Here is a 25,000-nt window from a genome sequence, read left to right as displayed (position 1 = left end):
GTTAAAATGATGCGCATTCCTGTCCTGTTCCCTTTGCTGTCTTTTGCTTACTTATACCAGGAGGGAAAATGAGAGCGGTAGTTTGTCGCGTGATCTCAGTGATGTAAAGGAGCTTCCCTGAAAGGATGTTAGATCAAACACTGCAGATTTGCCAGGAGACGTGGGCAAATCCTGTCGTGGTGAGATTTGAATTTTTAAATACCTTGTATTTATAGGCAGACAGTTTTACGTGTTGAAGATCTCCGAGTGCCTGGGCAGGGCGCACAGGGAGCAAGGTCTGGTGCTGGGGCTATGAGGGAGGACCAGTGTTTGGCTGGGACTTGGCTGCGGTGGCACGGCTGGAAACCATGGCCCAGCCTGAGAAGAGTGGTATCAGCTCTTAGTTTTTCGGGACAGTGGAAAAATACTGAGATTTATTCCAACATCTTGCTTTAAGGACTGTTTCTCTCTCTTCATTTATGCATGTAACTCCCAGTGACACTAAATGGACCCTTAAGGCACTGTCGGTCTTACCCTGCATTTACAATATATGCTGCGTTCACATGGAGCCCCATGAAGGGTGTCCCACACGGCTGCTGGCCTGGCTTCGTCCTGTCATTGAGCCTCTTTCCCTGCCCGCGTATCTCTGTCCCTGCATCTCTGATGTGCCTAGGGTGAGAGCAGCTATGCCCTTTCAAGATGCCCTCAAAAAGCAGCCGATAGGGAATAATTATTTAAACGTGACACCTCATTCCATCAGAAAGGGTACGCTGTTTACGGAGGGCCCAAGCCTTGTCCCCTTGAGATGAGCAGAGCTTTCATCATTGAGTTTAACAGGAATGGGATGTGGTGCTAAGAGCCTCGTGATGAAGCCTTTGCAGCCTCAGTATTTGAGGGAGAGTCCCATCGTTCAGAACAAGTCCGTGCTCAAGCATCTGTCTTCCCTTGCTGCGTATTAGGTTTCTGTCCGTAACCTGCAGAAATCCTTCTGGTGCCCACTCATCAATGGGACGAGAGATTGCTTTCTCCCTTTAATGTCTGTAATTCATTTCAAGGAATGAGCTACAGAAGCATGTTTAAGAATGGACAAAAATGGTGTCCTTCTTACCCCAGTTATTTCTCGATAGTACTTTTATTTTGCCATCCTGAAGGCCTTTGGGGTTTCTTCTTCAGGGGGAGAGGGCTGTGCTGGGGGAAGACACTCACTTGCTGACCCGAGTGCAGCTGCACGGGAGTGTTAGCTGGGGAGGCTTTGCCATGATAAATTGGTCTGTAGGGGTTCACGATGCAATTTTTTTATGCCAGCAAGTGTATTAGACACTGGTAAACTGGCCCGATTTGACCGAAGTGGAACTATCTTGTTTCCGCGCAGCTTGCTGCCTGTACCTTTAAACTATCTGCTTTACATAGTCAGTGTCAGATGTGTTAGAATAATATTAGCACAGGTAAGTAAAATACCTTTTTATAAGGCTTTAAATCATTTCTGCTACAGTTTAATGTGTAAAGCTACAGATTTTCCCAATTTGTTCGTAAGGTTATGTATCACAGACCTTAAATCATTTAAGGTTTTAAACCTGAGGGGTTCACTCACAGTCATGAACTGGAAAGCAGATTGCAAGAGACATTGACATGCTGATCAATGACACGAAGCCTCCAAACAAATCAGTACAGGACTTTAAGAGATGAAGCCTTACTGTGTTCTGTCTGTCATCAGAATTTATAAAGCATCTTAGTGAAAGCCCCTTGAGAATCATTCCTAGAATTTTGCAAGTCATGAGCGTGTATGTAAAATCTGAATTTTTTTTTAAACACAAGTAGCCTTGTAATAGCATAGCAAAAATGTAGACTACGATGTTGGCGTAGGAGTACTAAGAACCTGTTTAGCGAGATAACATCTTTTCGAAACCTAACAGCTTATTATCATCTTTGTTTCTATTTCTTGGCTTTCTTGCATTGAATGAGCTGCGAGTAAACATTATAAAGGTGTATCTTGAGGTTTTAAGACATCAACAACTGCAGAAATTCTAGACAAACAAGCTGTCACTGTTTTTAGACACCGTGCAACTGAAAATGTTGGATGGGACCTATGTTTATATGTAGCGGTCCAGGAATTTGCTTTTCCTGCACGTCCAAATATTGTAACCAAAATTCACTTATTTGAATTCTAAAATGGTACGTCCCTCTATAAATGGGACCTGAATCCTGTCTAGGTATGATTTCCTATTTGGCAGACCCAGTCTGATGCAGAGTGGTTTGTTTTTTTAACCATTTACAAAAGGATTTCATTCTGTCCAGCCGACATGGTAGGTGCTTGGCTTGACTGCCCGGTGGTTTGCCTCTCATGTAGCCAGGCATACCCATGGAAAATGGGGTATGAGATTGGCTTGTGCTTGCTCACCACCCATTAAGCTCAATACTGTAAAATATTTAACAAGAAGATAGGCTTTGCCTTTTGGGCCTTGTAATTCAAGTATAAAACCAGAGACAATTGGCATGTAAAAGAAAACTAGGCATGAGGAGAGTGCAAAAAAGAAATGTGTTCCTACGCGAGAGAAACAGTGGTGATGGCAAACCAGATGTCTACTGCTCAATTGTTGGCAGTTAACTGTGGAAATGTGAGTTATAAAGGAGGGGTTTGAAGCTTTTACTGGGGTAATTCTCCTATGTCAGAGAAGCTGTATGGCAGAATTATCACTTGGAAAATATTTCGAAGCGCGTGATAAAGACTGGTTCAATCTGCAAGCAAGGGGGGAAGGAGTGGGAATTGGGAAACGTTATGGTAGACCATCGAAATGAAAATTAGCCTGCGTTTGGTGTGGTGGAGGAACCAAAGGAGTGAGAAGAGGAGGTGGCACGGACAAAGTGGGATGTTCCGCAGTAGCATTTTGCATTGGATGTAATTGGGACAGGGCGGAGTCTGGAGAGATCTTAGAGGGTACATGTAAAGTGTTGTATTGCACTAGCAGAGGGCTGTGCTGCTTAGTAGTGAACTCCTAATTTGCAGAATTATTTAATATTGCTTTCATCATCAATAGGAGTCCTCAGAATTGTTGTTTATCCTTCAAGTCAACAAATGGCATTGCCCAGCAGTGTGGTCCTGTCGGTGCTGAATGATTTAAACCAAATGCAATAAAATGGCCAAGCTCTTAATTATTTCCCACAGAAATGAAAGATGCAGTTCTGTACACACTGACTACCACAGCCCACCACTGGGGCTCTGCGGAGAAGTCAGTGGATCTCTGGGAAATCAGTGTTGGTAAGGTGAAGCCCTAAGGCTGTGTGCTTGAACAGGGGTTTCAGAGCCAGAGCCTGCTGTATGAAATAGTTTGGTTGATGTAGATGTACAAAATGTATTATTTGGAAGTGACCTTTAATTTCATTTGTTAGACACGCATAGGAATAAACATAGTTAGAATTCTCAGTCATAAATTCTTCAGATTATAGCTTCAGTCGAGTGAACTTTATTTTGCTCTAAGAACGCCCTTTGTTTTTGTTTCTATTTTGCTTACTAATGTAATGGCCCTAAATTCACTACTGACAAATATCTTGGAAGTGTTCTGGCTTGGCTTTTACTGCTAGCTCTTATCTCTTTTAAGTAGGGTTTATTAGATGAGATCATCTACAAAGGACTTATTTCTGTTATAAAATGGAATTAAAAAAAAGTAAAAATACAATTAGTAGCTGTTCTCTTTTTACTCGGTTTGAAAGATTAGAATATCAATGTCAAAGAGAATAACTGGGTTTCTGGAGTATGCTATGCAACTTTTGTTTTATCCTGTTTTGTCCTCTCTTGCTGCACTGTCTAGGGGAAAGGATCAGAAGAATTTCATTCTGTTCCTCAGCATTATCTTGCGGAGAGGTTTTCCCTCTCAAAACAATCCAGAACTGAAGGAACTTTTCAGTTCCCAAAATGAAATGACCACCAAACACATACATTATGAAGGCTTAAAAAATAAAAGGTGTTAATCCCATTACTATTCTAATTCTCAGTACTCTCTGCTGCTCTGTAGATTGTCTGCTTGAGGTGGCATTGTAATATTTTAACGTAAATGTCTGATTCAAACTCTGAGTTTTGACATATTAAAATTCTCACAGGTTTTATTTTTACAGTTGCGACCTTCAGTACCTATCCCGTGTCTTTTAAGAATTTCCTCAGCCAGGGAACAGATTCGTTGGTTTAAGAGTAACTGGTAAGAATACTTACTTATATTGTTCTCATAACATTTTCTTCTGCTTATGGGTCTGAGTTTTTAGGTTTGCTTTTTCCACATCAGAAAAATTACATAAAAATGAGGTACCTAAATTAGATTTAAAAATCTCTTCTCGTGTTTTTTTTTTACGTCTTCAAAAATATTAAGTTTATGTCTTTAGCGAAACTTTTCATTGTAATTCTTTCAGGGCGTAGTGAGCTACAAATAGATTTTTCAAGAAAAAAATCTGCTTGGTAAAATCACGAGCATTCATCTTACGCAGTTGATATGTAATAATTGTGGTAGAGATGAATCATCATTTATTACTTTATCAACAGACTGCTGATTTTAAAAAAAATCCATGACACTCATGATTAAATTCATTTTATCACTTTTGTTGTTTTTTTTTCCATAAGTTCAATAGAACATCTCATGCATATTATTAAGAACCATATTCTGTTGTATATTAGCATGAGAACACCACCCATGAAAATCAGTGAGTGGAAGGGTGTACTACATTGTATATGTGATTTTCCTCTGAGCTATTCCAGTGCGGGAGAAGAAAAGCTCCTGTAAAGTCTGAGAAATCAGATTGGTGTGGAAATCGGTGTGAAATCAGAATTGGGTTATTTGGCCCTCAGTTTGAAATAAAAGTCTAGCTTCCTAGGAAATAACCGATAATTAATTCCACATTCTACGTGCATTAATTGATTCTTAAATCAAAATTTCTGATAGCTTCTGCTCCCAAATCAAATTCTTATGTTATTTCTTTATTATAATTGTTATACTGGATTGTCCACTCATTTTTATATCTTCTGAATCAGTAGAAACTGTGTGATTCAGAGGAAATGTGCTGATTTATAGCTGATGTAAGTGAGAGGATATTCAGGCATATTAAAGCTTCGGTACTGCAAATGCATAAGCAGGTATTGAATTACTGATGCTAATGGAATTACTCACGTGAGTAAAGTTAAGCATAGACGTAAGTGTTTTCAGGATTGATGTCTGTACTTATGAATTTATATCATTTAAGAATATGGCTCACAATTTTTAAAACTCGCTAATTGAATGGGAGCTACTGGATTTTATTCTAGACAATTGACTAGAAAAGAATTACAGTGACTTGATTCTAGAATAATTCCATCAACTTCAAAGAAGAAATGTGGATTTTTTAATGCTGTAAATAAGGATGTAGTTTGACCAATTCACTTTACTGATCCCTACTAATATCAGGAAATACTTGCCGGAGTAAAGGAGGAGCACAAAACCGGACAATTCGTGATACAAATGGTTTCAATCAAATGGTTAAATAGCTCAGCAAAGACGTGGTTCATTTTGTAATAGCATTTGGAATCCAAATAAAACCATCTGAGAGATGTGCTGTTTGTTGTGATGTTAATGCAGAAAACAGAAACCTCACAATATGTCTTGAATTTCGGGGGGGTGTCATGAAGCCATTATAGGTTTAAAAAAAAACCAAACCAAAACCCAAACCTCAGAAAAAAATCCAAACCCACAAACTTAAAATAGATAAGCAGAAGCTCATACTCGATTCTAATTAACAAAGCTTACCTTTCTCTTGACCATACCCCTTAGAGGTCATCGTGTAAACTATTTAAATTGATAGTAATATTATGCACCGCAAAATTAATTTTACATTGTATACAGTTTTTATTGTGACTTTATCTTGTTTCAAAAGTGCTTACTTTCTGATTTTGTGGATATTACTGACTGGATTACTTTTATTTTGGTTTTTACACAACAGTTATATTAGAAATTTGCTGTTTTATTCTTACCTTCTTAGTAAAAATCCTTTTATCACACAATGGGTAATTTATATCCATTACCAGCCCTTTCAATCCTTTTCAGTGGTGCTGTCAGTGCCTTTGGCACAGTAATGATTAATGTGATCTAATAATAGTGTGCCATTATATTACCTTAGTAAAACATGTACCAACATCCTATTCAGATCTACCAAATTCATAGCTTCCTATAATATTTTTGTTGAAAGACAGGATTACTATTTTTCAAAGCTGAATTTTTTTTTTTTGCCTTTAACATATTTAATGAAATTCACAATTCTTTGCCATGGTAATCTTTGTGCATGCGTTTGGGCTTGATGGGTGAATTTTATATCATTCTGCATTATTATGATTTGTTAGGCAAATTGTTTGACATGTAAAGAGAGATATGCATTACGTTGTTTTGTTTTGTTAAGGATGCATTTTAAGCATTCAGCACCTTCTGATTATTCTGCTTTATTTATTATAGGGGGTATATTTAGATTGTAGTGTGCAAGAATAAGCATTTGGGCTAAAACGTGTCCGTCTTTTTCTGCATTCTAACCCAGATACTGCCACATACCACAGGAGGCAAGCTCTGTGCTCCTCTGCCCCACACTGCCAGTTTTGGTTATAGTTGCTTTGCTGTGGTGCGCTCTCTTTGTCATTTCCTCGCTTCTTTGCCAGTAGAAACCTGCAGAATGGTGCCCAACTGTGAGCTGGAAACTGGGATCGTGCAGTGCTATGTCTCTGGTTTTCAATCCAAGGTACATACATTTGAAAAACAAATTCATACGTATCTACCCTACGCTTGAGGTTCAGCCAGATACAGCAGTGCTTGACCCCAGACTCCAGCTGTCAGGTAGCACCAGTTCAGCCTAGAAGCAGAGAAACTATCCACAGGACACCCTTTTGGTAACAAAAAAATGTCGGTACTCGTAAAAGTGTTGGAGTTTTATATGTATGACTGCCTTCCAGTCATTCCAGTTATGTACCTGATGCAGTATGGGAGTTTGCTGCTGCTCTTGCGCTGAGCACCGATTCCCCCAGTCCTCTGCAACAGGAGAGACTTAAGTCACAGTACTCTTTCCAGTCTTGGGTTCATCTATTTAATAATGCTCCTAGTCAGCATGGCTGAAGAGTTTGGATAACACTGCATTTTTGCAAAGCATCTTAAATCTCCATCACCCGAAGATGTCATTATTGCAGTCAGGGAGTCATGTACTTAACACTGTCACAGTAAAATCAAAATGAAACAGCATGTCCACATTTTAACTCTACTTTGTGATGTTCCGTTAAATACATACTCTTACTGTTTCATCATATCACAATAAATAATGAATGGGAAAAATATTTTAATCTTGTCAATATTGGCAATGTCTAAAAACAAGGAAAGTGTGTGTATGCATTTATGTGGATTCCTTATTTGATTTAGGCTAAGCGATACAGCTGTAACATGATTTGAAATATGCAATCAATGTAAACGAAGAAAAATATTTTGAATGCAGTGTATAAACTGTGTGGTTCTTTAGACATATTTTTAGGAAAAGAAAAAAAGATGATGATTGTCATACCGTGTAACAATACTACTACTACTGGAAATATATGCAGCAGCTTTTTTTTCTGCCGCAGTAAAAACGATCTTAAGCCTTGGTCACTTAAATCAGACATTCTCATCTCTTCCACATAGCTGATTCTTCATAACATAACAAGAAACGGGAGTGGGGGTGGGGTGGGTAGGTATAAAACCTGAAATCTTAGTTTAACATTGTATTCAAAAGGTTTAAAGAAAGTTCAAAAAGGTCCTTCTCTTTTTTTTAAGTAATAAATAGTTATATACAAAACAGAAAACCCTTTTATGAAGAACTCTCCAAAATCAGCTTACTAATGGAGATATAAGTTGTTAAAGCTCTAACAGAGCTGTACCAGTCATGAATTAGAGATGCCTTAGGTTGCACTGTAAGTCACTGGAATGTCTGTTGTGCAGATTGCATTATATCTTGTTGCTTTATTGCTCCTGGATCTTGCAGTTGTACTAGTCAGGACTAAGCCCGAATGAAAAAAGGTGGCTTCCTTTTTCTGGCTAAGAATAGAATGGTCAGTGAAATGTTTCTCCCTCATCTCCTTACATGCAGCCCAAAATACATGTAGTAGACTGCAGAATAGACTTTTCCATGGTTTGAAGCATTTTCAGGGCCTCGTTGGTTGTTTCTTATGTTGTTCCTTTCCGTGGGAGATTACTATATGATGTATACAAGGCACAAGGTTCCTTAGGGTGGTTTTACGTCTGTTTCTTTGGTAGAGTAGGATTGGAAGTGGGTGAATTGGCCAGCAAAGAATTATTTCATCTGCACATCTGATGGGATAGAGGCTCTTATGTGTCATCTCTGGGAGATGGCTGCTTAGAAGAGGGAGAAGAGGATCCTCATGCAGCTGCGTAAGTTGTTAAACAGCACCATTACAGTTCACTGCCCTTGTTTAGGTTCCTATCCCTATTGCTGTACGGTGATCCTTAACACACTTGGATAGGTTAGGAAGTGGCTGCTTTTGCGTAACTCTGAAAGAAAGGCCTCCCAGTAAGCAGAGGAAGACAAATAAAATAAAATATAAAAATCTTGGCCCAATTCTTCGAAGACAGAAAAGCACAGGAGGAAAGTATTTTTGGCTTTTAAGGCTAATTTTATCTCTTGTGAGGCCATCAGGTCAATGAGTAGAAGTGGCGACTGGTAATTCTTGGGTTATATTACTAGCCACTGAATTATTGTGTGACTTTAGTAATGAAACATAAATGTTCTCTCTGTTCCCCAGTGGGCATAATACCATTTACCTGTCTCAAAAATGCTTTGTAATTTAATTAACACTTGGAGTGCTCTTTGAGATCCTTAGATAAAAGCAGGCAAAATGAGTCAATTGTTACAGAAATCCCAATTTATCCCCATTTAAAAAAAATTACACTTTGTCTTGACTTTTTCAAACCTCAAATAATGTTTGATAAGAGTTTTGGGCTTTGTTCTTACTGGTCCTTAGAGTCACTTATTCTTAATGATTTGCATAGGAGCACTGTAGGTATTACTTTTTTTGTTCAACGGAGTATTTTGGTGGATCATAAATTACCAGTCCTTGTGCTGGGAATGTGTTTCTGAGAGAAGCACACCTTTTCAGAGGAGAACTTGAGTTGTGCTGGAAAAGATCTGCGTTAATCTTCAACATATACTTTTTATTGGTTTAGGGGAAAGATTTCTTAATTTTTAGTTGTGCACGGGATGTACTAGCTTGGTCTTTGTTTCATAAAGTAAGCCAGTATCTTGCTGATAAATTAAACATGACTGTACTATTGTAACTACAGCTATTCAACAGTCATCTATAATTACCACATCCGCTCATGGCCAGATCACTGACCAATGACCAAACCAAGTATTTCCTTTGTATAGAAAATCCCTGTCTATAAGTACCCACTGATCTACCTTTGGACTGATTCTAATATTTGATTGTATATACACTTCTGTTTTAATATATACTTTGTAAGCCAGCTGAGATGTGCAGTTAAGAAGTTGATTTTTTTTTTTTCATTTTCCTCTGACCTCCAATAAAGAACTTTCTTTAAGACAAGCAGGAGAACTTGCAGCAAGCAAGCTGCAATTTCAGCACATCCGTGTTTTCCATCTTGTTTTGGAAACAGCCAGATCTCTCTCTAAAATGATAAACCCCACCTCATTGCTTCCGGGTACCTAATTCATTCTCACATTTTTCCCTTAGCAGCTCCATGCGTTCATGTGGGGTGTGCTGCCTACCACTCAACTTTCTTTCCAGAGACTATGGAAACAGTGCACACATACCTGGATACAGCTGGGCTCAAAGTAAGGCTCTTGGCAAAAACATGTATGCTCACACGTTTTGCCCCTTTTAATCTACTTTCCACCATTATCTTATTTTAACTACTCAAAAGGAGTTGAAACACTCTTTTAGATAAGCAGATAATCTCAACAAGCATCTTACAGCTAGCAAAAATGTTGCACACCTGTTTATACACAGCCTTGATGAAATATCTCAAAGTTATGCTAAGCAAGTCTGCCATTCCCTTCTGGTATTAAAAATGCCACTATCTTGAAGTTTTAAGTTGTACTATTTATATAATAGCACATAATAGCACCTACAAGGGAGTTTCTGTCTTTCTTATTCTTCCCTTCATCTGCTCCAGCAGTTGTTTCAGAAGAACCATTTTGGTCTTGCTTTGATAATTTAAATAGTCTGATACAGTTGTGACTGAAACCGAGGGCTGTGTTTCAGCTTCCATGGAAATTTGGGAAGGCCAGAATAGTGCCTTCCCAGTGTGATCTGCTGCAGCTTTTCAAATATTTTAGAGTAACCCATGCTCCGTTTAACAGAAATTGTTAATATTTTTTTTCTGACTCTAGAGCTGACTTTCTTCCCTCCTCTATAAATTTTACTTTTATTGCATCTTATTTTTTACCATATCTTGCCACAAAAGATTTGGAGGAAAGGTGGAGTGGGAGATGTCTGTGAAGTTCATACTTCTGCCCAGCTGTAGCGACAGGTAACGGTGCTGGGAAGAAGTGCAAATACGCAGTAGCGATGTGGACATCTGTACGTGTGTAAAGGACTTCCTGAGAGTAGCTTGCTTTGGGAACAGGCCAAAGTGTGCAACTGGAATTCTCAGTCAAAAAGCAATATACTTCTCCCGTTCTTCCTCTGGAATATTACATTTTTACCGACAGTGTGGCTGCATAAAAATGGAGCACATCTTAACCCTCTTAGTAGTGATCTCAAGTGTTGCTTTGAATGGACATTGTCCTGTGAGCAAAACACTGGAGGAAAATTCTTGTGTTCCTTTTCTTTCCTGTGGGTAACTGCACATTGCATAGCTGACCAAATATGCCAAGACTATGGAAAAAGAGAAAATGGCAAGATGACTATTTCCCAAAAACAGTAAACACACACTGCAGCCTGGCTTCTTATTTGAGAATGCAAGATTTTACTTTTTGAATAACTACTGTATTTTAACAATAGGCATCAAGTGGTTGCTATGTGATACACAACAGTGTTTTTCATGAACTTTTGGCTGCTGAATAAGCCCAGCAAATATGGGTTCTTACCCTTTTAGTTTTCTGGGTCAATTCATTTTGCACAAAGGAGAGAATGATAATTTGAGTTGTAGGCAGAGAATGTTTTCTTCACATGGTAGGAAAGATGAAAGCTGTTTTTATTTGATTTCTTTTTAAATTAAAAATTATAATTCTTTATAGAGTTACAAATAATTATCTTATTACTAAAGGCATCCTGTAAGCTTGTTATAGAGTCTTACTCTGTAAAATAATTGCTGATTGTCACTGCAAACTAAAAGTGGGGGAGAAGGAGGGGAAACAGAAATATATGTGTAACGTGTATGCGTGGAAATTATTTTATTTTTTTTAATGCGATTTGATTACCCCGAAAGCAAAGACCTCGGTGAATGCTTTTTGTTTGTTAGGTGATACTGGCCAATTACAGACCATATAAAGGTGTTTTCTGAACTGCTGTTCTCCTCTCTAAATGCTCAGCCCTTTCCTGCTTATGGGTCAGAGAGGACAGTGTCTATCAGATTTAGTTGGCTCCCTGATGGGACACCACATTGAGGATGCTTTTATATTCTTATCTCCTGTTCTTCTGTTGTTGGAATCCCATGGAGCTGGATTTCTGAAAACTGTGGATTTAAAATCTGCACGAGAGCAGGGGCTGGCACTCGATAATGCAGGGGAGGGACAGGTGAGGTGCCAGAAGAGCAGGCAGATGTCAACAGCTGGTGGGAACACCACTCTCATGTGTAGGGTTAATGACAGCTTATGTGGGAGGATGAGGAGGACTCCAGAAATAGGGATGAAGGAGCGGGCTTTGGGCTAGGGGGAGGAAGGGCATTCAAGTTATGCAAGGGAGGGGAGAGAAATTACCTCTTGCTGTGCAAATGTATATGAGAATGTGTAACTGTCTCTCTAAGTTTCTCAGTGCTAAAGATCTTATTTAATTTTAATTAGCTCCTGGAATAAGTATACTCATGGGGGTTATTCAGGAAGGCTTTGGGGCAGGAAGAAGGTCGCTTGATTGGGTGGAGAATGAAAGTTGGAAGAGGGTTGTTGGGGAAAGATCCATTCTATTGAAAGACAAAGAGTTTTGGGCAGGGTGAGCAAAGAGATCTAGGTTAGGGATTTGAGAGCCACAAAGATAGGATGGGCGGAAGGTTGTTGTGCTCCTGTATCAGGTATGTAGGAGCCCTTGTTTAGTATTGACCATCTGTGTGGTAAATTCAACAAGGCTTTGGAAGGTGGGTGGACGAACCATTGATGTACTGCTTGCCACTGCTGGGGTTATACTGGATTTGGTTACTTCAAGGAAAGTGCAGTTGTAATTACTCTTCCTTTTCCTGGCTGTGTATGACAGCAGCCATCAGTGCTCATCCATACACTGAAGTGCCACAATGAGATGTGTTTTAAAATGAGAAAGATGTACAAATTTCACCTGAGTATTCTGGCTGGTCATTCTCTAAGGCTCTTTTCTTTTCTCTCACTATGCTGCCAAAACACAGCTCTAGAGCAAGCTCCAGAAAGGCTCCATTTCATGCCATCTTTCCTCTAACCTGGACATAACTTCACTGTATTATCACAGTGGCTGCAGTCCTCGATTTATGTAATTTACATAATTCCATTAGATTGAATAAATTTACACTGATTTGTACAAAGTCCTTCTGATGAGAAGGTTTGTGATGGTTATTATTGCATGATTCTTTCTTGGACATGGTCAAGCTATTTCTGCGTATAGCTGTTGTGGCAAAGATTGTGTATCTTTATCAGCCAGCAAAGTGTGTTTCACCTTTCTTAAAGAATTTCCTTACAAAGAAGAATGAAGGAAGATACGGCATATCCCAGGTCACTGCGTCCCGACAATCTTCAGAAAATTCTTTGCTTCTCTCCCCGTTTGCCCGGTTACCCTTCTCTTAAAAGTACCTGTTGCCTCTTTTTGGTTAGGTTCATTCCAAATCCAGTTTTGAGGGACGGATCTACCTTTTCTCTTTGGTATCAGAAACTGCTCCCTCGCCACCCCCCCGCAATGATGATAATAGTGATTGCTTGCTCAAATAGAAAGAAAAATTCTTTCATGGATGACATTTTTATTATTATTTTTTTCTTAGATGTTCCATGTAAAGCATTTATCATTGGGATAATTTTCCCTCTCAAAGTCATATCAGACACAAAGCTGTCTTCAGGGCTATTTCTTCTAGTTCACTGGACAGCTGTTCTGCCTGAAAAGAAAGAAAAGATCATATATCAATCAAAGACTTCAGGAGAATCCTTATGTTCTTTAACTAATAGGAAAATCCTAACTGTGAGTTCTTGATCTTCTGACTTCTGCCTTTTCAGTTGGAGAACTGCATTGATACATTTTGCATGTTGAGTATATTTTATTTTTTTTTTTAATCTTTCTTTTGTGTGTCGTCTTGATGCTTGGAGGGTGTTACAAACTCATCTTCATTGGTGCCAGCCACATCATAAGCAAACAGTTTTCTTTCCCCTGTGACTTGACTGATCCTCTTCTGAATGTCACTATGGGCCGAAATTAGTGCTACTTAGCAGAAGCAAGGTTCTCATCTTTGCACTGCTGGTTGATTTCCAGTGGAGAAAGACTAAAAGGCTGAAGGATGTGCCCGAGCTGCAGCCTTCTTAACTGGTATAGATGTCTGTGTTTACTCATTGTTCTGCATTTCTGTAACTCCATTACACTGAAATAACAGGTAATAAATTCCTTTTTTGTTAATTAATTTAGTACTAATTATGCATTTACCCCAGTCTGTGATGCTAATTTAAAGAAGATTTAAAGTACATTAAAAAATCCTTGCCTTAAAAAAAAAATACTCGGAATACTTTCTACAATTTACTAAATGATGTGTATATACAGTGACAGAATTGCATTTAGCATTTGTCCTTTCATCTGAAACATGCACGTGAACTTGGCTGCTACCGTTTTAGTCTAGCAGTGATTACCTTCCAGAATGGAAACCACATCCCTGATGCAGGGTTTTCTGGCCTCGTTACGGTGCGTGTTTAGTGTTACAGCACATCGGTGCAGCACAGAGCAGCACTGCGCAGGTAGACTGGAAGGAAGCTGAAGGCCGACTTGGAGACACAGTAGCCCAAGGAAGCAGTTAAGTTAACTTGGATGTTTTTGCACAAGGAAAAAAAAAAAAAAAAAAGACAAAACTAAACTTCAGGAAGATTGTTGCATCCACCTGTTGGTGCTCTTCAAAGACATTGTTAGCAGTCTGTTACGTGTTCATGCTATGTTAGTATTTGGAGGTATCTTCAGACCCCAGGCAGTGCTATGTGGGGCTCAGCAATATACAGATACACAATGGTTTGATGTGTTTTGCTGAAAGGGACCCTGTGTTCTCTAAGCCGTCAGACCTTGACTTTGGTAAGGCTTTGCAAGAGCTGCCCGGCCTGGATTGCTTTAGGTAGGACTGCAAGCAAAATTAAGGCATGAGGCAGCTAATTATGCAGTGAAAAAGAAGTATGAGAAAGGGAAGATGTGCCAGCGTAATTGCAGTAAATTCTTGTATTTACATATACTTAAAGTTGTTCTGATCCAAAATTTCCTGAAGCAAATGAATTTATTGATTTTTTAGTAGATCTGGGATCGTATCGCTTGCCATATTGGATCAGAATATTGGGCCATCAAGTGTTATTGATTATAACCAGGAGCAGAAGATTTAGAGGAAGAGGCAAGAAACCTGTGATCAGTCACTGTAGAATGACTCTCCTTAAGGATGTTGTAATTCTAAGCAGGACACATGGCCAGTGTGTACAACGTGAGAGTTCCAAACCAAGGAAAAACAATGGGGATGATTTAATTCTCTTTTGCTTTGTAAGATAGAAAAATCAGTTTTATTTAATCAATAGATTCTAGGGTTTGATGTATGGATGAAAACTTACAATCAGTGGAATAATAATATCTGGTTAAGCACTTCTCATCAGGAACTTGTTTGACCTGTGAGCTGCTCCATTTTTTAAACTTAGATGTCTCTATTATAGAACTTCTAAAGATTTTTACAGTGCCAGCATGGGGAGCGTGTGCGTTTTAATACGGATGCGTCTTGTAGGAAAGGAGATAAACCTTTTGCTTTGTACACAGACACATACATGATTTATCAAACATATTGTATTACTCTCTTTACAGTAAAACGTACAGTGGATGTGAATTACTCTATCTGTGTAGGATTAGAAACTCTGATGTTCTGTCTTGTATTCAGGAAGAGGATTACTCTGCAGATAACGTGCAGATAATTTACTTCTAGCGAGGCATTGCAGCTTTAGGACAGCAGAATCAACTTTCTTGGGGTAGAAGGAATAGGAATTGGTATGGAACAATGTAACGTAGTTGACCACTCATAGGAATTTCAAGATGACATCAGAAATATATCATTGTATATTTATTGAACAGTCATTTTTTCAGTCATCCTAAAATGATCTTTTGATTTTAAAAAATAAAAATAATCTCCTGTAAATGCTGAGTAGCTTGAAATTCAACAATTTTATTGCATATATGATTGGCAGCATTAAATGCCAACAGCTCATTTAAATATGAAACATCTGTACATTATTATTTGGGGATTTTTCATCTGTTGATTTTAGAAATGAGGATTTTATGAATCCTTGCATGCGTAGTTGTATATTGCTTATATACAAAAGCAGTCAGTAATGAAAGAATAGTCCTAAAATATACTGTATATGGTTTTGTGATTACGGTAGGAAATGCACAGCATATGAAAAAATACAATATGCATTGCATTTGATTTTAGGTGTGGCAGCAGCAATTACGATTTCATAACAGTGGGAGTAACATGACAGTTCAAAAGCTCAGTGAGAAGATTATGTTTTTTTATATACAGCAATGTAAATTCTTAAAATAACAATGTAATTTTTACATTTCTCACTGGGTATCAGGATAATCCAATTTAGAACAATTTATTCTCAACAGGTATGGTGAAAATAGATATATCATTGTGGAGCGTGGTATAATACATTAATTTTTATGAGTGAGTTATGAAGATGTACAACTCAGGACCTCGGATAAACATCATATTCCTTAATTAATCCATTATGCTATGGCACATATGCGCCACTTTTATTACCTTAAAATGAAAAAAAAAAAAAAAAAAAAAAGCTGATTTTTTTTTTCTGTATTAGAAAACCTTTCTTCTAAAATTATAAAAATGTAAAATCTAATGCAACAAACACTATTAATGAGTTAGACATCTAAATTCCTTGAAGACTTGTAAGATAAAGAGCCATCATCTTCTGGTAATCACATTCAAATACATTCTTTAGCTCGAATGTTTTAAAGCTTATGGGTGTAGCTCCTACATGTTTAAATGAATCCAGACCACTTAAATTCCAGCTACGGAATGCAGGTGAATCTGTGATTGAGCAACAATATCGGGACAGTAGTGGAAAATGCGTGAAGAAAGAAAATATCTGCCCCTTTAATATCTCAAAATGCAATATTATAGATGCATACAGTTCCTAAAGCTGCCCATACAGATCTACAATGAATGTTTTTCTCTTATGGGTCATCTTATAGCTTTCAGACAAGATTCTTCCTTCTGCCCCATCATAGATCCCCAGCAAATATGGTGTATTTCTGCAAAGCACAGGAAACTCGTAATTTCTAGAGGACGGATGGCAAAGTATCCACTTCTGCTTGACTCCGCTAGCCTCAGTTTAGGACGTTGTTCCCTTTGGCTCTGAGCGTGGGTGGGTGTCACATTTTAACCGCAGAGTTTTATTTACAAATGGGGATGAATGTTAGTCTTGTAACTATAAATATTTTGCATTTACAGTAAAAGATCTACAAGAGCTTTCGTCATCCATTGATTAAAGAATTAAACCTCGCCACGCTCCGGCCAGCTAGGTAAGTTGTACTAGCCCTACAGAGCAGAGTAACTGTGCTTTGGGAAGGTGGGGTTGATTTTCTTAAGATCTGTCAGTGGCAGAGCTGTCACTGACACATCTTGGAAGAGGCTCCAGATCTCCCTCGCTTCCTGGTCTATGAATTCTCCTCAACATGACGTATCTATCTGATTAGCTAAATGGGTGAACTGTTTTTCCAAAATGTATTATTTCATCTTGTATTTATGCACTAGAGCTGGGTGCTGAAACAATTACTTGCAGCTTGCCTACTAAACTGTATCAGAATTTCCTAATATCAAACCTATAAGTTTATGAATGTGTGTTTTGTGTGCCCAAGAGCAAATGATCTTTACGATATCTCTGTTGAATACATTTTAATGTGATTTTACAATGTTAGGCTCTCTGTCACTATCGGTCATTTCTAAAATCTGATACTAATAGAATTTAGTATTTGTCGTTTTACATTAACATAAGAATAGACATAAAAAAACATAAACCAAAACACCATTAATGAAAAAATCAAATTAGAGAGTATTGTGTATTGAAGCCATTAAATTTAATGTAAATTAGCACAATACAAAGAAATATGCTTTTCTGCTATCTCAGCATTAGAAGAATAGCACTGCTTTTCTCCATATGTCTGTGTCACCAGGTTGTTATTTCTTTTGTTTAGTCATATAATAGAACGTGTTGAGACATATTATCCTCAACTTGTGTAACAGCCTACAAATACTGATTGCAGTTTGAGCTTGTTATGGAAAAGTATTGCCCTGTGGATTGAGAAAATGACCAACAGCGGACTATAATCTATGAAGCTGAGAGTAAAATTGCCAACTAGAGGTCATTTTTCAAACCAAGGGGCAATAGTTTTCTACTATAAACTGAATATTACAGTCAGTATATGTTTTATTAAACCATTTCAGAAACTTGGGAGCAGTTTCATTTAAACTTCTTGCTTGATGTGGCTCAGAGAACAGGCCCAGGGCAGCTCACAAAAGAGGCCTGGCATAGTCTCTATAATAAATATTCTGTATACTCAGTAATTATGAAGGCTTTAGGGCCTTAATGGTGGATGGCCATATCCTGCCACCATTCTGCATCCTTAGAAGCAATTGAAGTCATTAAGATTTGTGTATAAAAATCAGTGCAGGCTGCTGTTTCTCGCTGTAATACTATGATAAACTAGGGCCAAACTATATAGAAAAGCCAATTATGGCTATTACAGTCTAAAAGATTAAAAGGAAAACACCTTTTCCCTTCCCCATACCCTCTTCTTGTTTTTCTTTCCTACCGAAGTATGTAGACAATGGATCTCTTTATTGGCACTCATATGGGGGTGATTGCCTAGTGCCTTAGTCAGTAAGAGGATTTCCATTCTGGAATAACAGAAATAACAACAATAACGTGCATGGACAAAGTGAAGCCTTTATCCTCCTGCTTTAACACACCCTGCGTATCCATAAAGAGTTCTGCCATCCTGTGCCTGGGGAGCAGAGGTCCTTTCTGCAGCTGTTGCTCTGTCTCGGGGACTTTACTGCTAGTAGATTGTCAGTACAAAATTCTTGGTGGACTTCAGGTTTTAGAAAGAGTGATAGGGAGTTCTACCCTCTCTGCAAAACAGGGGGGCAAAGAAAAGTGAGGAAGACCATAGTGGTTTGGGCAGAAGGGAGCCAAATAAAATCTTTCACCTTTTCCTTGAAAATCCCTGATGGAAGTGTTTTGCTTAGAGCTCCTCGTGGGACTTCCTAGCTCCTTCTGCAAGCTCTGATGTCAACTTGTTGTCTACCTTGCAGGATTTCTAATTTTCTATTGTGGGGCAAAGCTCACAGACTAAGCTTGGTTTTGCGGCATAAGCAGGTCACAGTCCAATACTACTAAGTTGTCAACAGTAAACATATTTAAGTTACTGCATGCCTAAGTTGCAAGTTCACTTGTCAAAATTATGCATGTAAATTGTGCATTCACATACCCGTAATCAGAAATGTCTATCTGCACTTGCCAGATTAATGCACAGTTACAGCTGTAGCATGGGCAAATTAAGTGCAAAATTTGTTTTCGCACTTTGACTTTTTTAAAAAACCAGACCTTACATCCGTATGTGTGTATATATTATACAGACACAGACATAATTTTCTAATGGTCATAATTTTAAAGGTCTAAATAAAATTTCCTGTCCAGAGCAGGCTTAAATATCCCAAGTAGTGAAGTTCCCACTAAAGTTTCACAAATATAATTCAAAGGATATTTTTCTGATGCTTTATCTTAAATTGATCAGTTTACCGTGTTACGTTGGTCATAACTTCAGGGACCTGTCCTGTGTATATCTCCTTGGTGTTTCCGTGCTTCTAAATACTTGCAGAAATTCACCATAAATTACTTTGATATTGACCGTGCCCTTTTCCCTCATCCTCTACCTAACACTGTGTCACTGTGCAGATTGTGGGGTTTTTTTCCCCCCAAACTCTCCTGTAGATCAAAAGACTGGGCCAAATGAAGATGATAGCATTAATTTAGTGTTGCATATATTGCATAACATATACACGCGCTCTCTCTATATGATTATGTATCAAGTCTGTGTTCATTTCTAGGAGGATGTTGTTTAGAGGTCTGTCTGATTGTATCGGGCACTGTACAAACATATAATTAATCTCATTTTTAGCAATGCTTAGCTCCAAGCTGGGGGTGTAGAAATATAGGGTTATTAGTTTCTGGAACATTTTTATTATGCACTTTCTGTTTTGACTGACAACTATTAGTATTTTAAGATGACAGAACTAAAACTTCTGCTGCCAGATAGCATCGAATATAATGTATGCTAAGTAAACAGAAGCATGCGAGCAGGATAATATTTATTGTATAGTTACATAGCAATGTGGTAAGAGACTAGAGAGAGAATTATCCTTCAGGAAGGATATTCTATATTTTATGCTCTTTAGAAATACAAACATAGGACTGAACTTTGCACCCTGTTTCCTCAGGGTAGCACGCAGGTTTATCGTCTGTCCTGGCTGGGTTGTTCTTGAAAGCTTCCATTCTTCATCTTCTTCCTCTCTGTCAAATTGCCTGTGTAGGAGAGGAGTGGAAGATCCTTCTGAGATGAATTTTATAACTCTTCTTGATGGTTTGCCTTACAGCTTCAGCCAAAATTTGTATTGAACCCTTCAGACCCAGTCATTTCCCCAGAGAGCTTGACTGTCCAAGTGGATGAAAGTCTGGAGGGGTGAGAGACACTGTCAGGAAAAGGGTTGTGCAATAGGAGATTCACGAGGAGAAGGATGGAACCACTGTGATCAAGTCAGGTTGCAGTTTCTCGTTTGGCAAAAAATCAGTAATAATTTTAACTGAGTAAATAATAATTTTGTCTCCGGAACAAAAAGAATAGTTACTATGAAGTATGTGCAAATTCCCCGTGTATTTCTAGTGAATATTTAACACAAAGCAATTAGAGGCAGGGCAAGAATTATATAGCTTTTAAAAACCAACGAATAAAGACACTCCTGTTTTCATGACACAATACACCCACCTAAAATTATTTATGGAATTCAAGTTAAAAGGAAGAAGCTGGAATGTTCAGAACCTGGTTCAGAAGGCTTTGCTTAGGTCTGTGTGCATCGACTGCCATTGCTGGAGCCAGGCCTGGCTTTACAATGGGACAGCAGAGATGTGCATCTGCTGATAGTTAGTATAGATGTGAATCCCTGTGCTGGGTGAACAAGCAAATTGAAAGATAAAATTGGTATTAATAAAAAAGTAGGAAGACTTTGGGCATTCTCTTTTTTTTTTTTTTTAAATAAAATAATTTCAGCTTGCTTCCTTTTCAGCAAAAAAGTATTTGGCTTAGTGTTGTGTTGCAGACAGTTTTTCAGGCACAGAATATATTATGGAGAAATACCTGGTTTAGCTCGTGTAGTGAAAGGAATAAAGGTGTGTTAATCTGGTGTTCTTCTTGTGCTAATTTTTCTTAATTGAGACGTAGCTTGACTATTTCAATGAAGTACCATGCGGACCTATCTTTAGTGGAAGAAATTCTAAGAAGCAACTCTACAAGTCATTCTCAATTCGGGTTTTTTAAACACATGATCAAAAATGACTGCTTAGGTCCTTTGCACAACATCAACACAAGTAGCTGTAACATGACAAGATAGTATCATTAGGCAGTTGGTTTTGGCAACTTGGATTAACTGGAGGAGAGAAGGGGAATCAGTGGGATTGATACATTTCACCCTTATTTACTTTCTTGGGTAAATGACTTTTTCCAGTCATTGCGACAAAAAGTATCCGAGGTGTGGGGTGTTACTATTTTTCCCTGAGCATGCCTTTACATACAGTGCCTGCCTTGTAATGGGGCTGTTAGGCAGCACTTTTAAATAGTTGCAGTTTGTAGCTGCAATTAGAATGTCTTTAAACACAGCACCACACAAAAAAACCCACCCTCATCACATAGCGTTTCTTATGAACTGTCTGGTCAAGTTCAGCATTCATTCCTTAAATATAGTGCATCATACTTTATTGTTGGAAAATTCTCTTTTGGACTATAACCCCTTCTTCTCTCAAGTGGTTGACTGCTGCAGCATTCATCCAGTGCACCTTTTGTATTTGCTTCAGCTTTTCATTCCTTGAAAGTGGTTTTCCTTTTGACTTGTGCTTGGAATCAGGCTGATGCCATTAAAAAAATACCAGTCTTAATATGCTTATCATGAATCTTGATTGGTGAGAACACTGAAGGTGCTTGAGGAAGTACAGTTTGTGAATAGTAGTTCTTGTCGATCAAGACGGTGTGCTATTGTGTCTGACATACTTGTAAATTGTTATCAATCCTGTTACCGATTTACATCTGATCCCTTCTTGTCCATCTGTGATGCTTATGGTTCATCTTTTTTGGGCATTAATATTCATGTTTCAGAACGATACATCTAATGAGTGGTCTCACTTTGAGGGAATGGTGCCATGTTTTGATGGAATGAAGTGTCACAATGTCTTAGGTAAAGTCAATCGGCATGGGAAGAGAAAAAAACTTCATCTGGCAGGAAAGAATATGGAGAGGAAAAGCTGTGGTGTATGATTGCTATTGAAAACGAAGGCACTACCCAGTAGAGTATAAATGAAGAAATGTGCCATCTGCATCACATTTGTAGTTGGAGTGAGCGTGGTCATATGGGGGTTGGGATTATATTAAACGCTGTTCAGGTAATCTTTCTGGATTTTGCAGCCATGGTTCCTGTAAACTCCTCTAGTACAGTCCAGTAGACCACCCAGTGCAAATTGTAACGCTTTGTTCTGAGATTCAGGAAGAATTGCATCAGAGATGTTACTCACTACAGTCTTAGATCATCAGGGGCAGGATTTCAATGCCAGTACTGTTTCCATTTGAGCATCTTCTTTGTCTCCTGTAACTTAAATCCTACCCTCACATGCTTGCTTAGGGGTGGCATTGATATTCGATGGGAGCTGCAAATGCATCAGAGATCAGATGGAAAATATGTATATAATGTATCTGTGTATTGTATGTGGCAGCTAGGCATAGTAATGGACTAATGCTTTAATATATACAGTATTTATTATACAGTCAAGTGGAAAAAAGTAGATGTTTCTATTTATCAGTTGTTGGTGTTTTTTTTTTTTTTGTCTTGGGTGTTTCTGTCTTTGACTGATACAAATATTTTGGAATCTAAACATATCTCCACAATACTGTTGTGTCTTTGTTCTGGATTTCTTTCATCTTAACTTATCAACACAGTATATGAGCCATTTTATCCTACAGTGTGATCATCATCCTAGTGTGTATTTGCTCATTAATGTCAGGTTAAGATCTAAAGAAAGACGAAAGTAGGAGTGAAATTTCTTTTTTTTTTTTTTTTTCTTGGTTTGTACTAATTTTTTTATACTAATAATGATGGAAATAGAAAAAACTACAGTACTGTGGCTTTGGAAGAAAAAAAGTATACACATTTTGCTGCAAGTGCTGTAGCGCTTCTAGTCTTGGGTTGGCTTGAATATTAATACTGAAGCATGACCTTAAAACAAAAACTTTGACCAACTTTGTACTGCGGACTAATTGTTTTGGTATTTATTGAAATAATTGAAAGATCCTAAGGAAACATCTCTTCAAACCAAATGTATGTGAAATGCACATTCTAATCTTTGTATTTTTTCTGAATGGATTACTTTTTTTCACCCGTGTCCAGTGTATAAGTTCATGAACCGCCGGAAAGGTCTGGTTTTTTGTATACCTGATATTCATAGTGAAGAAACTTTGAAATGAGAAAGTACCAATAGAAAAATATAACACCTAGTAATTTTTTTAAATTGGTTTTGGTTGCCAACAGAACATGCATTTGTTAAATGAGCCCCCCTCCTTTTTTTTTTTTTTTTTTTTTCCACAGAGTTACCCTAGAAGTATTTCAAGACAGTTTTCGTCTTTTTTAAAATACACAGAAAACGAAACTAAAACAACTTTCTGGTTTTCAAATGAAAACTGAAATTTTCCTTGAAGGGTGCAGACAGGAGAGGGGGAGAAGGGGAGAGGGATGCTTGAGTGGGTCAGGGAGACCACAACTTACACATTAGGGTTTGGGTGTTTTGTCTAACTTAAGGTGTTGAAAATTCTCACAGTTGGAGCCCTCTCCTTTCCACTAACTAAACAGGAGCAGAATTGTACTAATCCTGGTCATATGCAGCAAAAAAATGTCCAAGTAGCTGCACCGGGTGAGTGATCTGGGGAGCAGTGGGACACGAGTGATGCTAACCCCCAGTAGGTCCCGTAGGGAGTGACACGGCACTGATCCTTCTGCTGAGAACGAGGGTCAGAGGATGTTCCCCCATCGAGCAAAACCCTGAAGCACGAGGGAACTTGATGTGTACGAGTGATTTCGGGGAGGTCAGTCACATGCTGAAGGCGTTAGACGGACCAGCCTCGTTCAGAGCTGCGTTTCCCCCCACTCCCGCTTCAGCCATTTGCACTGCTTATTTTTATTCTTCAGAATTGTTCTTTCCTTCTTTGGGGTCAGATTGCCACCCACAAGCTCACAAAAAAAGAATAGTTAAGAATATGTTTTGTCTTAAATTTGTCTTGAAGATTTTTAATTTAAGATGATTTCTAACATATATTTTCTGAAGCTTTCAGGCGAAACTATGCAAATGTTTTGATGGAGTTGAAAAGCCTAGTTTACATTTGATGTTTTTAGATTGTTTTGCTATATTGTAATACAGCACGTTAAAACATAAATGAATTTAAGAATGGTGTTTTGACTTTTCCAAGGTAAACATTTCCATATTGCAAAGTCAGTTTTGGGTCAGAACCAAATTTTCTGCGGAAAGTTTCATTTTTAATAGATCTATCTATGCTGACGAGTTTAGCAGCTATGGCTCTTTCATTTCGGTCCTTCCTGAGAATCACCATGCCTGTCTCTACTTGTTGCTTTATTATTTTTAGGAGTGGCAGTTTTCAGTCCTCTTCAGACTCTTTCCCCAATAGCAGGAGGCACAGAGGTCTTGCTTCTTTTTTCTGCATTCAGAATATGAGACACAAAGAAGCCCACAGTCTAGTTACTGAGCTAGGTTTATTGCAGTAAGTTGGCATTGTAGGGCACATTCTTCCCAACATCTTGAAGCTTTTAGCAAGTCTTTTCTCTTATTCGAAAACTAACACAGTTTGGCTTCTGTTTATGAAGGAGTCACAGTCCTGCAACACTAATTTGTGTTTTCCTAACCCTATTCTAGTGTGCTTTCAATAATGTAGCAATCCCGTGTGAAACCTTGCAGCTTTATTTACAGCATCAAGTTCTGAGGGTTTTTTTTAATCTGCAAACTATACCTCTCTGTAAACGAAGACCCGAATTTAAGTTAACTTTAGCAGTAGGCACTGCTCTAATTTGTGTAAAACTTGTGGCAGAAAAGCTTCAGAAAAGTACAAGAGAAAGGAGACCTAATGCAAGTTTTTTATTTTTATAGTGTCCTGTTTATGTGTACATTTTAAGTTTAGTTTATAATAATGTGTTAAGACTTGCTGGATTTCTCAGCCTTGTGGATCAAAGGTCCTCTGTATTGACAAGCATTGTCAATGCAGACTTTCCCGGATTAGCCAAATACTTTATTT

At 38.2% G+C, this 25,000-nt stretch overlaps 1 protein-coding gene across 7 annotated transcripts in view; it reads left to right on the top strand.

The window, feature by feature from the left end:
* ZNF536 (zinc finger protein 536) overlaps positions 1 to 25,000 on the top strand; it is a 352,592-nt gene that overhangs the window by 51,595 nt on the left and 275,997 nt on the right. For 3 of the 7 annotated variants that reach the window (XM_074583020.1, XM_074583015.1, XM_074583023.1), the window contains exons 2-3: positions 4,090 to 4,169; positions 16,836 to 16,906. The gene's annotated coding sequence lies outside the window, so the exon portion shown is untranslated. Of the gene's footprint in view, positions 1 to 4,089; positions 4,170 to 16,732; positions 16,750 to 16,835; positions 16,907 to 25,000 lie in introns of those variants that run through there. The other 4 variants (XM_074583019.1, XM_074583016.1, XM_074583018.1 and 1 more) reach the window with 3 other exon arrangements.

This window comes from Larus michahellis, chromosome 4 (assembly GCF_964199755.1).
Source record: "Larus michahellis chromosome 4, bLarMic1.1, whole genome shotgun sequence".
Taxonomy (NCBI): Eukaryota; Metazoa; Chordata; class Aves; order Charadriiformes; family Laridae; genus Larus; species Larus michahellis.
This window is presented reverse-complemented; position numbering and strand designations above follow the sequence as displayed.